Raw genomic sequence first — 14273 nt, forward strand, 5'->3', positions numbered from 1 at the left:
AAGTAAATCTAAAACATAGCTAAATTAAATATTGGAGAACTCTTTGCACTCTCTCCTTAAAGTCAAAGTTATCAATTCCTGGTTAAAAAATAGCCCAGGTTCATGACTGAAGAATAGACTGATGGAAGTCAGAATATTAGCTGGTCTGATATTTAGAAGGGGATAAATGATCCCCTGGGTCATGACATCAATATGGCTTTCAGGACCACCCAATATTGGGCTGCCTCTGACAAGAAGTAATCAAGTAGTTGCCACTATTTCTGGAATTTTTTGTCATCTCTATATAGATTCTACAGTTGATGTCATATTTTCTAATTTTGAAACTTCTAACCAAGAATATTTCAATCGTCACATGCAATGTTTCCCATAATAAAAATGAATAGATATCTTATCAAATAATTGGATACAACACGTTTATTAATCAAATGGTATTTTTCATTTCTTCTGTTATAACATTAAAAATAAAATACTGATAATAAGAAAAAGGTTAAATTATTAATGGTAAATTAAATCTAATGTCCTCAATGTTTATTCATGTAGTAGCATGTGACAGGATTTCCTTCCTTTTTAAGACCAAGTAATATTCCATTGTATATATATCACATTTTTTTATCCATGTGAATATAATTTACACTACTTATATGTACAGTTAAAAATGGTTAAGGTCATGAATTTTACGTGATGTATTTTTTACCAAGATAAAAGACTCAAAAAATAAATTAATTAGTTAAATCTAAAAATAAAGAAGAAAGTCCTTAATAGTAAAATGGCAGAAATGTGAACAGCAGTTACTTTATTCACACACAAAAATAAAGGATAGCATCATAAAAATGTTAAAACTTATACATAACTTTCAGTTTCTTCTTAAAGAGGTGCTATTGTTACACAATGAGATAATATATGCAAGTCCTTAGCAGAGTGACTGGCCTGTTAAAGCTGTCCATCAAGATCAGATGGTATTGTTAGAAATAGGAATAGGAAGAGAAGGAGAATGAAAAGAAAACATAGAGTGTTATACTCAAACAAGCAAAGATTTTAAAAGTCATGCTGATCATTGTAGAAAAGCATGAATCCTAAAACATTGCTGGAAAGATGAAAATTTGCATATCATTCTTAGAAATTAATTTGGTAATGTGTTCCCAAACCCTTAAAGAAGTTCCTTACCCTTCACCTAGAAATCCCACTGTGAAGAATCAGTCTTAAAGAATTACGAAATATGTAAGAAAATGTTCATTGCTATTGCATTTATATCATTAAAAACCTTAGAAGACAATTATATCCTATTAAGAATAAAAATCTTTTATTTCACTTGTTTATACCTAATGCAGTCTAGCTGTCTGTCCAGGAAAAAATAAAAAAGAATGAATGGAGATAGTGATCAAATCATGGATCTTGCCATTTATTCATATTTAATGATGGTGGTCCCTTAGTGTATTTAATAATATTACTTCTTAGTATGTCAAAACAACTGATTAAAATTAGATTGAGTATAATTTAAAATAAAAATAAAGAGAAAAAAACAACTAAATGAAATATAGTAACAGTTCAATAATGGGTGCCAGAATTACGGAAGATTTATTTTCTAAATGGTTATAAATTTTTAACATTTTAACCAGGAGCATGAGTTTGCTACTTTATTTTTCCAAAAACAAATAATTTCACAAAGGTACATGTGATATTTCTAATTAATTAATTGATCTCTTATGAGCTCCAAAACGTAAAAGCTTAGAGCCATGAGAGAGATCTTCTCATTTTAATCTAAGTAATTATTTAATGAAGTTTTCACTCTGCTTCTAATTATTTAAAGGGTAAGTACTGTGCTATGCTATTTCTTAAGGGAAATTAAAAACAAAATCCATGACTTGCTGATTTTGTGTTTTCCTGATAAAATCATTGTCATTTTTCAAATCATGTTGGTGGTTTTTAATAGAACGGTTAGGCAATTTCATATTCACTCATTCAACATTTATTGATTTCCTTGGTGCCAGAAACTCCTCAAGGTGCAGATGATGAGTTAAGGCCTCAGGCAAGTCAAGGAAATTCGTAAATAAATTGATAAATATGTTGGATGTGTTATAATATAGGTATAAAGTACTTTGGGAATCCACAGTAATTATTATTTAGCCTAGATTGAGTGAGACGGGCTGTGAGTTTTTAATAGAACCTGGTAGGATGTGAGGCAGGCTTTAAAATTTTAGTTGAGGATTTTAGGAAAAGGAAGTTGAAAGAACAATCCATGCAGAGGAAAGAACATGAAATTATACATATTATAAAATTATATATACGAATTATATATGTCTGTACACATATAATACAATGAAATACAACGTCATTTCTAGTGAGTAGTTGGGCTGGTATGACTGGAACATAAAGCAGGTGGTTGGGAAAGATGATGGATAGATGTGGTCACAGATGGATTTAAACCAAGTAGTTGGAAATTTGAAGGTAAAATTTTTTGCATGGTATATTTAGAAGTCCAGATATTATTCTGCATGCCAAAGTTATCCAGCAATCCAACAAATACTGTTTCTGAAGAAGAAGAAGAAGAATTAGAAAATTTGGTTGATGATGAAAAATTGGAGACTGATATAGAGATGAGAAGAAACTAGAAGCACAGATACCATTTAGAAGGCAGCCATGAGAACTGTAATAAATATATGAGGTCCTGAACCAAGTTATGTTGGCAAGCATGGGATGAAGAAGGTATTTCTAAGGTACATAGGGTTCAGTCTCTGGCTTTATGTAGGTGGTAAACGATTTAGAAAAAATAAGAATGTTTCTGAGGGTATCTGACCCTATTTTAGGCTTTGGGTGGATGATTGTGTTTGTAATTCAGAAATGAAATACTAGATGAAGATTATGTTTCTGTTGTTTCACTAACAATGATATAGATAGATAGATAAACTAGCAAATTTACTTTCTGTAAGATACATTTGTAAACAGAATATAATTGTTGCTCAGACTTAACATGCTCATCATATTCACCTAGACTTGAATTTTACATCTGCAATGTAAAAAGTTCAGCTAATATTCAAACTGAGAATTAAAAGGGGAAAATATTGAATACATTACTGATCCAACAATAGTATTAAGATTTGCATTTGAAAACTGAATGACCATTTTTCATTTGCCCAATTTGATTGGAGGTTTATTATGTGAAGCTGGCTTTGAAATACAGAGAGAATGAAGCATTCTAATACTTAGGCAATAGGTTAGAATTATAAGATTTTAAGACATAATTTGATATTTTGTACTCTCTGGAGCAGAATATTTCCTTTGCTTTTAAGATTTAGTTTTTTGACTAATCCATCAAGTATTCAATGGAGGACAAGAACCTACCAAAAACAAAACCTTAGTAAATATTTAGTTATAGAACAACCTCTCGTCTTTATAACTATTATTTCATTTTTTCTGCTTCTGGTGATTTGTTTGTAAACTATGAGAAATGGCTGTAAACAAATGAAGCAAGTTTTCTTTTTGGCTTGTGCAGCTGGAGAAATTAAATTTGGTGAGACATATGTGTAAATGACAAATGGTACATGTATATGTAAAATAGATTTTGAGAATACATAGGCATAGCACTTTACAAACCGGATGGCCCTTTTCTCTATTTTGTATGTGGGATGCCTCCACAGCACGGCTGATGAATGCAGTAGGTCCAAGCCTGGGATCCGAACCCATGAAGCTGGGCTGGAGAAGCGAGCGGGCGGAACTTTACCCACCCAGCCACGGGGCCAGGCCCCTGAATAGCCTTCTTAAAAAACTTACTAAAGAAGACCTATAAAGAAATATGACTTAATTTGTGACTAGGGAATAAAATCTAGTCAAACTTGATTAGTTTTAAGGAATTGGGTAAGTAGATTTGACTACCAAATGCGAATTATTAATACTAAAAAAGAAGTGCACACTTGAGCAGAAATAGGCCAGGCAGAGTGAAGGAGGGAAGGGAACTTTGATCTTGAAGCTAAGGGTCAAGTTTATTTTCAGAGGGCACACTGGACTTTACTTTCTATAGGCATAATTCAAGTAAAACAGCTAAGTGATATTGTTTTAATACCCATGATATAATTAGCATCATTCTAGACTCAACAGTAGTGAAGTATTACCATTTTTAAATGATTTAAATTCTCAGGATAATAAGAAATAATGTGAGGTGCCAGCGAAAAATACCCTCTTATTTACTTGAAAAGGTTATACAGTCTCTTTCCTTTAAACCTTCACCACTTTCGAACTGATTTTCCATGGAATTATCATCGCTTTCCCCAAGTAACGCCTCCATATAAAAGGACAAATCCATAACGAATGTATCTTTGAAAAGCATTGTTAGAAAATGTGGACAAGCATTGAGACAATTTGTATGTTATCCAACTAATGAGGAGCAATTGTGTAAAAATATATGGAAATGCTGCTCCAAATCCATTTATCATCAATATTTGGGACTATGTGCTGAGACCATGGCACTGGGACAGAAATGAGGATGTCAGTGGAAGAAAACAAGTTTTCTACTTAAATGAGATTCCAGGATTTTTTTTAAATATGGAATATATGCTTTTAAAAGTATGAAAATTTTACAAGGCCAAAAAAATATGCAATTAAACAAAAAATTACCAATTAAGTAGAAATACATACACTGAAATGCACCAATAGGAGACAATTTGAATACACCTTTTCAATATTAATGAAATGTTTAATTAAAGGATATTTATATAAAAAGAACACAGCCTTACTTTTTCCAATTATTTGCAATATCCCAAACTATGTAGCCACATACAGTTGCCCAATAAATGGGCTTAAATTACATTTATGAACATATTTTGTGTCTAATCAGCATACAATTATTTTCAAACTGATCCTGAAACTTTTAAAGATATTTGAGACCTATTTTCTTTTTTTTTTTCCAAGATTTTATTTCTTTTCCTTTTTCTCCCCAAAGCCCCCCGGTACATAGTTGTATATTCTTTGTTGTGGGTCCTTCTAGTTGTGGCATGTGGGACGCCGCCCCAGTGTGGCCCGATGAGCAGCATCACGTCTGCGCCCAGGATTCGAACCAATGAAACACTGGGCTGCCTGCAGTGGAGCACGCGAACCCAACCACTCGGCCATGGGGCCAGCCCCGAGACCTATTTTCTTTTATGATTCAAATATCCCCCTGGCCCCCAAAAACATCTTACTTAGATTCTTAATTTACTTAGCAAATCCTTTCCTAATATGTAAAAGAAAGTAAGCATCATCCCAACACTTATCAAAATTAGCAAAAATCAAATTTTAGAGTTCAAATGTATAATATTTCCTTCTAGGATCTGAACCTGCTTACTAAGGAAATGCAGAGAAAAGGGGCACTGATAGTGAGGTTTATATTCAGGGAGAGCTTCTGCATGGAGCGAGTTTAGACGGGGTTTCTAAGGAGATTGCAGTGGTAAATAAATATAGTTCCCAAGATCTGGGGGGAGGAGGCAAAAATGAAAGAACCAAGGACCTGCAGAGTTTGTATTTTGTAGATCAGTATCTCACTAGCCTCTTAAAATGGAAGTTCTTGAATTAATCGCACCAACTGAGGCACGTGTTACAGTCCTAGTGTGGAGATCCCTGGGAATCCACGCTCAAAACTAAGATACAGTATATTCACTTTAATTTCAGTGTAAATGCTTGGTATCCCCACGAAAGAAGGAAAAAATTACAAAATAAAGCGTCTAAAGATATTCAAAATACTGAAAAATTTTGGACTCACCGGATAAAGATTGAAAAAGGTAAAGTGAGAGCAGCCATTCCACAAGCACCTACTATGTGTCAGACACCGTGCAGGTGCTTTGTGTATATTGTGGTATTTACGCCTTATAACAATTTGTGAGGTTGGTTTGATTGTTGTCATTGTTCAGAAGACACTGAAGTTTCAAGGTTGAACAACCTTCCCAAACTGACCCAAAGAAGCAGCACTGGAATCTCCATCTGAGTCTGTCTCCTGAAGCTTGCTGGTTCCTCTCCACGACTTGTTGCAAATACTGCATTTTACACGTTACCTTTGCTTACTTAATTACTTTGTTACTTTCTACATGAAAAATGACTAGCCATTATATTGATACCATTTATGTGTAGTGATTCACAGTATGACGTGTAATTTTTATTACAAATCTTATTTTGGATTTTTATTTAAAATTCCAGCAATCTTTTAGCTGATAACATTTCTTAGGACAGAATGTTTGTAAATAGCGGTGAACTAGATACGTTATTAACAAGAAACATTATTAGTCATCCATCTCACACGTTTTAGTTCACATAGCTTGAAACATTCTTTACCTCCAGGTACTTCACACTCAGCGTGAAATTATTCAATCACTTTGAAAACATCAAAGAAGTAAAGAATTGCTCCCAATCTGCAACTTACAACCCTGTCCCTTGATCAGTGAGGGAAGGTCAAAGGGGCTAATGCATTCACCACATACAGGAAAGGGCGTAATGAAGGGGATGTGTTTAATCCTCAGAGCCAAATAATCGTTAGCAGTGGTGATAGATAAAGTCGGATATGCAATAGCTACAGGGTCAGTGCTACATTTATTCAAATTCAGAAATGAACGCAAGGAGTGATATGACTCTGAGCCGGTAACGGGAATGAAGGATAAAACGCCTAATCCCATAAACTCTGATGATCATGGTCAAATCACATACAGCTATATAATTCTAATTTTTGTGCTTTCATGTTTTTATTTAGTATTGGTATTTCATGTGAAACAGCATCTAGATAGGATATTTTCAGTTAGCAATTATGTATAATCTCATTCAAGAAATATTTATTGAGTACATTCTATGGACACGTGAAGTTTAAATTACATTGGTATTAAGTTAACTTTAAAAAGTACTATGTTTGCTTTCAAAATCTAGTTTTGCTATTCCCTACCAAAATGTACAAATACCCACATTTATAAAGTATGCTGATCTATTAAAACTATATTATTGACATTACAACTTAAAACTGCAATTAAAAAAGTAATAGCACTGTGAAAAATTCTCTTTGAAGTTCTGTGAAAGACAACCTACATTTTCTGTTCCTTTTTAATATCAAGAATTTCATATTAGTTAATATATTATTTAATAATACACTGCTAAATAAATTGGATTTCAAACTGCCATTGCACAGTAAAATTGCAACTAATATATATTCTTTTATTTCAAAAATACATATCTGGTTTACATAAAAGTCCTTTTAAAATCTAATGTATATCATATTGTATAATGAGATTATCTGTACTTTGAATTGAATAAATGGTCCGTAAATCTCTTTCAGACAATGTATTAATATTTAATAACATAAAGATGGTCAATAATTTAAATTCAAAGAGATTTGTACATTGATATTCCAGATAAAATGCTATTAAGCCAAATGATTTCCCACAGGTTCAGTTTTCTCTATGACCCTATGTGTTACACCTTCAAGTAATATATTTACAAGGATAAGAGAGGAACCAGGCCTGCTCGGTAGGTGAAGCAAATTAACTGAATATTACAGATTACTTCTAGTTCAACAATGATAGGAACACACTTCCTGCTACTTAAGGTCGAGCCCTGCCTTAGGCAAAATCATGAAATAGGCCCGGATAATCACTATCCCTCTTCCGTGCTCCTACAGCTCTCCTGGCCTGTGTCATTGACCCTTGTTTCCATTCCCGCGGGGGGGACGGCTCTTCCTTGTGCATTTTGGGTGCACAGTGCCTAACCAGGGAAACCTCCTTTGGGCAACGTTTTATACTTCAAGCTTATTACTCTCCTCTGTGTCAAAACTACTATGCGTTAGATACTAGTTGTTAGCTGGAATGCAAGTCGATAACTAAATGATAATAATACAGTTATTAAATGGTGACAAAATGATAGGGTTTCCTCTTCTGAGGATATTGATGGTCTAGCTGCAAATGCTTTTTAGAATGCAAGAAATGACTCGAGCAATGAAATATTAAGTGACAGTACGAAAATATTTTCAGAAAGGTGAGCCTTTCCCTGTGTCTCTAGATCATAAGATCTATCTATACACCGGTCTGTTCAAAATCATCTCCGTTCATATTCTCCAAAATTCAAGATTCGATTTAATCCCTAGGTGTCTTGACATTGAAACGATGAGCCAATATAATGAGATTCAGCAGCTGTATTATTAAATATGTATTTATGTAGCTTTATATAAATTTTGAAAATTTGGCTTCCAAATTAAGAATAAGATAGAATTCTCAGGTCTTGGTTATTTTTAATTGTTTTTTCATTTTTATTGAGATATGATTGACATATAACACTGTATTAGTTTAGCATATACAACATTATGATTTGACATATGTATATATTGTGAAATTATTCCCACAATAAATTTAGTGAACATGTATCACCTCACATAGTTACAGCTTTTTCCCTCATGATAAGAACTTTTACAATCTACTCTCTTAGCAATGTCCAAATACACAGTATAGTATTGTTAACTATAGTCACCATGCCATTCATTACACCCCAGAACTTATCTATCTTATAACTTGGTATTGGTTATTTTTAACCATTTTTTAAAATTTTTAGCATTAACGCAATGAGTATAATACAAGAAATCCATGCAGTTCAATATGTTCATAGATGGTTTTATAGATACAACCAAATTACAATATAATTGGGCCTGAAATTTATATTTCATAGAAAATATATTCCTAAGATAATATTTTATAATGTTAGAAAATGTATTTTTTATTATTAATTTCTAAGAACATAGGGTGGAGGTATGGATTGAGAAATACATTTTACAGAGACCAGTATCATTATAAATTCCCTAGTACTTTCCTACATCTGATGCTAGGAAAACACATGGTTAAGTTTCTTGTAATAATCATAATTTAATATCCCATGTTTGTCCAACTTCTTCAGTTATTCTTGATAGATAAAATTGAGACCAAATCAAATTTTTTAACCAATAAAATGGGACCTTTTTCTTCTCTTTAGGAAAACAAATTGGTAAAAGTCTAATTCACTATATAGATCTTAAATAATGTTATTTTTAAAATTAGAAATGGTTGCATCCAATAGACTCTCTCTATATTCCTGACGTTACAAACCTAGTAACTAAGGTGTTAAACATTTCCCCTTTGCCGTTGAGACTGTACACATCCCGTAGTACACGCCCTCAATCTTCACTTGTCAAGATAAGGGTAATCAATCTCAATTCCCCATAAAATGTAATTTCCATTAGAGACAAGCAATAAACACTACCAATTTCTTGGTAGCACTGGACTTCTACAAAATAATCCCCTTTAAAAGAGACCAGGGGAAAAATACTTCATTTTACCACTGAGATACTGGTAGGTAGAAGCAGAAAAGTCAATTCATCATCTTATCTTACTGCCACACCTATAATTAGTGTTTGTTTAGTTTTTGTTTTTTTAAAAAATGGCTAAAATAGAAGTCAGTGAAACTGATTGTTGCTGAAGGAAAGGAACGGCAGCATCCACAAAGAAGAGACCATTTACTATTTGAACCCCATTCCATGTCATGTGGCATGCATCCCAACATCCCCAAAGAAGGGGGACGCTGTCAATCAATTCAAAACCTGGTCATTAATCTCTTATTATGTAAAAAACTGGGTTATGGCCTCCATCCTCCAGAAGCTTATATTTTACTAGAGTGTAAAAAACATTACAATTCAAGGCAATGTATTTTCCTATTTTCCAAAATTCCAACAAGCAAGATGTACATCGAAAAATTCAATGCTGCTAACATAGAGACATATTGACATTTATGATTGTTCACTGTGTTTATTGCTGGTGACTTTTCTAAAACATAAGTCTGGTTATCACTTCCTTGTTGCAATTTTTCAGAGGTTCTGCATTGTTTTCAGGATAAACTTCCAAGAATGTTATCAAATGACCTTTACTTAAACATTTACTTAATTTTAACACAATTGTAATTCCAGTGTCCTCTCAGTGTCCTCTTTCCCTTTATTCTGGATCTGCAGACATCTTGCTCTCCCTCTCACTCAATCTCTTCTCCCCAGCACTGTTCTTTTCACCCTAGTAACTTATATATCTTGCAGTACTCATCTTACATGAAGAGTGCTCTGACTCTCTTTCAGACCTCCACCAAGGATTTATCTGTCTTCCAAAATTCCTCCATTATATGTTTCATATTGTGCGTTTGGTGTTGTTGTGGCCTGTTCGTTGGCAATAGCTCCTCCTATCTTGTTAATTTCTTAATGACAAGGTTGTATTTTAATCATTATCATATTATGCAATGCCTAACGTGATACTTATCATATTTGCATGCAATAAATTTGTGCTTATTGAATGAAAACTCAAACTTTGTAGAAATACCAAAGAAAGATACTAACAACAAATAGATTTAAACGTTGTGTCAGATATTGACATTGGTATTATTTAATACAGATTTTAAAGATAATGATTTATCCTATAGTTTATTTTCAGTGTCTTGATTTCTACCCATTTGTTCCAATGTTCTCATTTAAAATGAATTCCATTGTTACTAAAATAGTAAGAGTTTTGCAAAAATGTTTAATTGTGTAATTTTAAAATAAACTGATCAACACATACGTGAAAATATTTCTTTCAATAGAATATGTAATGCGAATGTTATATACTACTGTTAAGTTTTCGATTATTTTTGTATTAGTTCAGCATTCACCATCAACATTATAAAAACGAACAAAATGCAAGATTATCATAAACCAGCTAGTATCGAATATTATAGAAATGGTGAAAATCAAGATGGTCTCAGATTTAGGAAGTAGAATATATAGCAAAGTTCTGAGGAAAAAAATGAAACACAGTTTCTGGGATCTTAGAGAACAACATACATAGTTTGTTAGATCTTACAATGTTCTATTGAAACTTTTCTATTTAAATATTTCTCTTTTCCATTAAATATATACCCTTTAATGTCTTAAATCTTATATCTTTTTCATTTTTTTTATTGCTAGGACAATAGGTTGTAAACAATGAGTCTTCAAATAGTATTAATTATGTTAATCAAAATTCTGTATATATATATTCTGATAGCAGCATTATATCAAAAAAGTAAGAAAAAAGTCAATCCAATTGTAGCAATAATATATGCATATTATGAGGGAATTCATATATCAAAGCCCTAAAGAATAAGTTCACCCCAACAAGTTGCATCATTCAATATTTATAAATAATTTTCAAATTCATTACAAATGTTCACTGAACAAAATTTATTCTGAAAAATTTTATGTATTTGACTTTAAGTTATTCTTAAGGCCTTTAAACTTAAATAACTTTGTTTCCTTCTGATAATTGTCTTAAAAATTAAAGATGCCATTTCCCAATTTGTATTATCAAATTATGAGCCTAAAAACATTTTTAAAGGAAAGAAATAACTTTTTAAAAAGATCATGTAAAGCAAATTCCATTATTTAAAATCTAAAACAATATCTTTTGGATACCATGTAAATAATTTTATAACAGTTTATCATTTTAATAATAGAACTACCATTTAATAGTCTTATCAAAAGTAGGAAATGCAATTCAATTATTCTTGAGACCACTATGTAAAAGAAAAAATGCTGGCACATGTACACATATGCACATATATTAATGTAGTTGCACAATATTTATACTAATATAGTATAGTAGTATCATATATACACAAATGATAGATGTGTGTGTGAGAGAGAGAGAGGGAGAGAGATGCCATATAACCAGCTTTCATGTCACTAAAATGTAAAGCTGCAGAACGGCTTCTCCTTATAATTTCCAGTGTAAAATTATGCAAAGGGATATTTTTTCAAATCTCCCACGTTTTGAAGTTCCTTTAGTTCAAGATTTTTGAGACATTTTAGTAACGTAAGAACTCTATATATTCACAAAACGATTCCACTTTAAAAAATTTAGAAGATTAAAACAATTGTAAAAAATCTTTTTGTCTTATTTCCAAAGTCTGAAATACGTCTGGCTTATTTCCCACATTAGAACAAGCAGCTCCTAGTTTATTTAAGTGGGAGGCACAGATTTGTTGTGTACCCTTGCCAGCGTTTCAGGATACAAGCTCTTCGATACCATGGCATATGATCTGTGGCATTTCCTTCAAGGAAGCTTCTTCGTGCAGTACAATAGACCTGGCTTAAAGATAACTTCATGTATTAGAGCTACGATTTCTTCAAAGAGCCCTAATGATTAGAAGATGAGAGAAAATGAAGATGTTCTTTTTCTTTTGAAGGCACTATTGAGTATTCATATCAGGTGGCTTAAGTCTATTTTGCAAATCATTAAATGTCACCACGACTGTTCAAAGCCAGTTCAATTATATATTACCAAATTATCGTTATAATTTTCTATATTTTCCTCTTCTGCATAAGCAAGGATTACTGATACCTTAAGATTCCACAAAAAAGATTTCTGGTTCATTAAAAAGGTGCTAAGTGAAAAGCAAAACATTGCCTAGGAGAATTAAAATCACTTAACAACTGTTCTTTATATTATTGCCTATTTTATTTATGTCTTATTTTTCCAGTTACTGAGTCTCTCTCTTCCTCCATCTCTCCCTCTCCACCCTCCCATCACTTGGATGGAATTTATTTCCAGTGAAATCCAAAGGTTATTATGTAATTTCTCCCCCATAATATTATTTCCTTGTGTGAATTCAAAACCCACTCACTACACTTCTGAAATGGACCCCAAGCATGGCTCCTACTTGCAACACTTTATAATCTCGCATTAAGTCAAATATGATATTTTCTAAAGAAAGCACACTAGTACTGATGGGATATCTTCAATGCCAGGCTTTGTCATCTTTGCTAGAGTCTTCTTCTTCAATATCATCATCATCCTCATCAATCAACCACCGTTCCTTTAGCACCCACCATGGTGGAAGCCAGGCACTCAGTGTTTCACAAGGGTTATAAAAGCTACTTTATTCAATTCACAAAGGACTTCTAAGAAGAAAACAGCATAACTTGAATTCTGCTGAAAGGGAAAATGCCAATTAGAGAGATTAACTAATCTAATTAATTAATCCTAAAATTAAGGGATGGTTAATATTTGAATCTGTATTTGTGTGTCTTCAACATTGAGTTTTTCCTACTATTCCATTCTCAAACAAGGCATTTGAAAGCTCCATTTAAAAATATATCCTTTAAATATTTTCATCAATTGTGTCTACTAATTCAAACATTATGCTTCTAAGGATAACTAATTTATAACCCATATACTCCATGATACTACAAAGGAAAAAAAAAAAGAACATTTCCTTTTTCCAGATTCCCAAAGCAATACCATCCACACCTATGTTATAAAACTTGATAAAATATCAATTTGTAATTTTTTTCTAGTATCCTGGATACTCAGTAAGACTAGAACATCAGAGTATGTAACAGAGAATTCCCTAACATCTTAGGAGATAAACTCTTCTGTGCTGTATGACTGTGCCCCCCATAGAATAAGCCTTAAATCTGGGTCCTTCTTAGCTTTCTTAGCTCTGCTCTATCGATCGCTTACTTTCGTCAAGTCTGTAGAGAATCTGGGAATCACTGGAGAGGCCCAACAGCCATTTAATTGTGCAGGTCAGCACTTGCCTATCTCACCTTTAAATAACTGACCAGATTTCAAACATTTGAGAGCATGGACTAAGCGGTTTTCTTCTTCATTTCCTTTCCTTCCTTCCTTGTTTTCTTTCTTTTCTCCCTCCTTTCTTTTTTTTCCCCTCTTTTTCTTTCTTTATTTCTGTCTCCCTTTCTTTCTTTCTTTTTTTCCTTCTTTCTATTTATTTTTAATGTCCCTGTATCTAGTCCATCTGCCTTCCCCTCTAACCAAGCTCAACATATGTACTAATCTCAAAACTTGGCTCACAGCAGTTATGTCTTCATGGATTAATTGATCCAACATAAGCAGCAGTAGAGCTGAACTAAAGTTTATATGTTATTCCATTTTAAAATGGACCATTTTGGTATATGCTCACCAATAAACCCAAATTTGGTTTCAAACTAAGCATCCAAATTCAACCTATTCAGAACCTTAATCATGTCCTATACATTGTCCAAGAAATAGTATGGTCTAATAATTATTTATTGAAAGTAGAGAAATAGGTAAAAATATAAATATTTTAAACCTTGCTCATTCAACAATGTATTTAATTATTTTTCTGTATGTGCAATATATATAAGCACATATATACACCGGCTTGAAAGTAAAAATTCGTGTTTGTGGTCCAGCCATCATTATATATTTTATGTCAGTGACCATTGAGCTAGAAAAGCAAAAATGTGTATATTTACCTTAAAGATAAGGGAA

This window comes from Equus quagga, chromosome 21 (genome assembly GCF_021613505.1).
Source record: "Equus quagga isolate Etosha38 chromosome 21, UCLA_HA_Equagga_1.0, whole genome shotgun sequence".
Lineage (NCBI taxonomy): Eukaryota > Metazoa > Chordata > Mammalia > Perissodactyla > Equidae > Equus > Equus quagga.